Raw genomic sequence first — 3788 nt, 5'->3', positions numbered from 1 at the left:
CGGAATAGTGAGATCTTCTTTAGCAAAACATTTCTTCAAATTCGAGACGTGGAAAGTGTTATGTACAGCCGCGAGTTGTTGAGGTAACTCAAGTCGGTAAGCTACTGGTCCGACACGATCAATAATCTTGAATGGTCCAATATACCTTGGATTTAATTTCCCTCGTTTACCAAATCGAACAACGCCTTTCCAAGGTGAAACTTTAAGCATGACCATCTCTCCAATTTCAAATTCTATATCTTTTCTTTTAATGTCGGCGTAGCTCTTTTGTCGACTTTGGGCGGTTTTCAACCGTTGTTGAATTTGGATGATCTTCTCGGTAGTTTCTTGTATAATCTCCGGACCCGTAATCTGTCTGTCCCCCACCTCACTCCAACAAATCGGAGACCTGCACTTTCTACCATAAAGTGCTTCAAACGGCGCCATCTCAATGCTTGAATGGTAGCTGTTGTTGTAGGAAAATTCTGCTAACGGTAGATGTCGATCCCAACTGTTTCCGAAATCAATAACACATGCTCGTAGCATGTCTTCAAGCGTTTGTATCGTTCTTTCACTCTGCCCATCAGTTTGTGGATGATAGGCAGTACTCATGTCTAGACGAGTTCCTAATGCTTGATGTAATGTCTGCCAGAATCTTGAAATAAATCTGCCATCCCTATCAGAGATAATAGAGATTGGTATTCCATGTCTGGAGACGACTTCCTTCAAATACAGTCGTGCTAACTTCTCCATCTTGTCATCTTCTCTTATTGGTAGGAAGTGTGCTGATTTGGTGAGACGATCAACTATTACCCAAATAGTATCAAAACCACTTGCAGTCCTTGGCAATTTAGTGATGAAATCCATGGTAATGTTTTCCCATTTCCATTCCGGGATTTCGGGTTGTTGAAGTAGACCTGATGGTTTCTGATGCTCAGCTTTGACCTTAGAACACGTCAAACATTCTCCTACGTATTTAGCAACATCGGCTTTCATACCCGGCCACCAAAAATGTTTCTTGAGATCCTTGTACATCTTCCCCGTTCCAGGATGTATTGAGTATCTGGTTTTATGAGCTTCTCTAAGTACCATTTCTCTCATATCTCCAAATTTTGGTACCCAAATCCTTTCAGCCCTATACCGGGTTCCGTCTTCCCGAATATTAAGATGCTTCTCCGATCCTTTGGGTATTTCATCCTTTAAATTTCCCTCTTTTAAAACTCCTTGTTGCGCCTCCTTTATTTGAGTAGTAATGTTATTATGAATCATTATATTCATAGATTTTACTCGAATGGGTTCTCTATCCTTCCTGCTCAAGGCATCGGCTACCACATTTGCCTTCCCCGGGTGGTAACGAATCTCAAAATCGTAATCATTCAATAATTCAATCCACCTACGCTGCCTCATATTCAGTTGTTTCTGATTAAATATGTGTTGAAGACTTTTGTGGTCGGTATATATAATACTTTTGACCCCATATAAGTAGTGCCTCCAAGTCTTTAATGCAAAAACAACCGCGCCTAATTCCAAATCATGCGTCGTATAATTTTGTTCGTGAATCTTCAATTGTCTAGACGCATAAGCAATCACCTTCGTTCGTTGCATTAATACACAACCGAGACCTTGCTTTGATGCGTCACAATAAATCACAAAATCATCATTCCCTTCAGGCAATGACAATATAGGTGCCGTAGTTAGCTTTTTCTTCAATAACTGAAACGCTTTCTCTTGTTCATCATTCCATTCAAATTTCTTCCCTTTATGCGTTAATGCAGTCAAGGGTTTTGCTATTCTGGAAAATTCTTGGATGAACCTTCTGTAGTAACCAGCTAGTCCTAAAAACTGGCGTATGTGTTTCGGAGTTTTCGGGGTTTCCCACTTTTCAACAGTTTCTATCTTTGCCGGATCCACCTTAATACCTTCTTTGTTCACTATGTGACCGAGGAATTGAACTTCTTCCAACCAAAATGCACACTTTGAAAACTTAGCGTACAATTCTTCCTTCCTCAATACTTCTAACACCTTTCTCAAATGTTCACCGTGTTCTTGGTCATTCTTTGAGTAAATAAGTATGTCATCAATGAAAACAATGACAAACTTGTCAAGGTATGGTCCACACACTCGGTTCATAAGGTCCATGAACACAGCTGGTGCATTAGTTAAACCAAACGGCATGACCATAAACTCGTAATGACCGTAACGTGTTATGAAAGCAGTCTTTGGAATATCATCTTCTTTCACCCGCATTTGATGATACCCGGAACGTAAGTCAATCTTTGAATAAACAGACGAGCCTTGTAGTTGATCATATAAGTCGTCGATTCTCGGTAGTGGGTAGCGGTTCTTGATGGTAAGTTTGTTCAACTCTCGGTAGTCGATACACAACCTGAATGTACCATCTTTCTTCTTGACAAACAAAACAGGAGCTCCCCACGGTGATGTGCTTGGTCGAATGAAACCACGCTCTAAAAGTTCTTGTAATTGGCTTTGCAGTTCTTTCATCTCGCTGGGTGCGAGTCTGTAAGGAGCACGAGCTATTGGTGCAGCTCCTGGTACAAGATCTATTTGAAATTCAACGGATCGATGTGGGGGTAATCCCGGTAATTCTTTCGGAAATACATCGGGAAATTCTTTTGCAATGGGAACATCATTGATGCTCTTTTCTTCAGTTTGTACTTTCTCGACGTGTGCTAGAACAGCATAGCAACCTTTTCTTATTAGTTTTTGTGCCTTCAAATTACTAATAAGATGTAGCTTCGTGTTGCCCTTTTCTCCGTACACCATTAAGGGTTTTCCTTTTTCTCGTATAATGCGAATTGCATTTTTGTAACAAACGATCTCCGCTTTCACTTCTTTCAACCAGTCCATACCGATTATCACATCAAAACTCCCTAACTCTACTGGTATCAAATCAATCTTAAATGTTTCGCTAACCAGTTTAATTTCTCGATTCCGACATATATTATCTGCTGAAATTAATTTACCATTTGCTAATTCAAGTAAAAATTTACTATCCAAAGGCGTCAATGGACAACTTAATTTAGCACAAAAATCTCTACTCATATAGCTTCTATCCGCACCCGAATCAAATAAAACGTAAGCAGATTTATTGTCAATAAGAAACGTACCCGTAACAAGCTCCGGGTCTTCCTGTGCCTCTACCGCATTAATATTGAAAACTCTTCCACGGCCTTGTCCATTCGTGTTCTCCTGGTTCGGGCAATTTCTAATAATGTGGCCTGGTTTTCCACATTTATAACAAACTACATTGGCATAACTTGCTCCGACACTACTTGCTCCGCCATTACTCGTTCCGACACCATTTATTCCTTTCGTTCTATTAACCCCTGGTCCGTAGACCTCACACTTCGCCGCGCTATGACCATTTCTTTTACACTTGTTGCAAGATTTGGTGCAGAACCCCGAGTGATTCTTTTCACACCTTTGGCATAGTTGCTTCTGATTGTTGTTGTTGTTGCGGTTATTATTGTTGTTGGGATGATTGTTGTAGTTGCTGTTGTTGTTGTTGTTGTTGTTGGGCCGTTTGTTGTAGTTGCGATTGATGTTGCGATTGTTGGGATAATTGTTGCGATTATTGTTGTAATTGCTGTTGTTGTTGTATTGGTGATTCTTATCACCGTTTTCCTCCCACTTTCTTTTGACTTGCTTCACATTGGCCTCTTCAGCAGTCTGTTCTTTAATTCTTTCTTCAATCTGGTTCACTAGTTTGTGAGCCATTCTACATGCCTGTTGTATGGAGGCGGGCTCGTGTGAACTTATATCTTCTTGGATTCTTTCCGGTAATCCTT

Source organism: Rutidosis leptorrhynchoides, chromosome 3, assembly GCF_046630445.1.
Source record: "Rutidosis leptorrhynchoides isolate AG116_Rl617_1_P2 chromosome 3, CSIRO_AGI_Rlap_v1, whole genome shotgun sequence".
NCBI classification, from domain to species: Eukaryota; Viridiplantae; Streptophyta; class Magnoliopsida; order Asterales; family Asteraceae; genus Rutidosis; species Rutidosis leptorrhynchoides.
The sequence above is the reverse complement of the archived record's forward strand: the minus strand, read 5'-3'. Positions refer to the sequence as shown.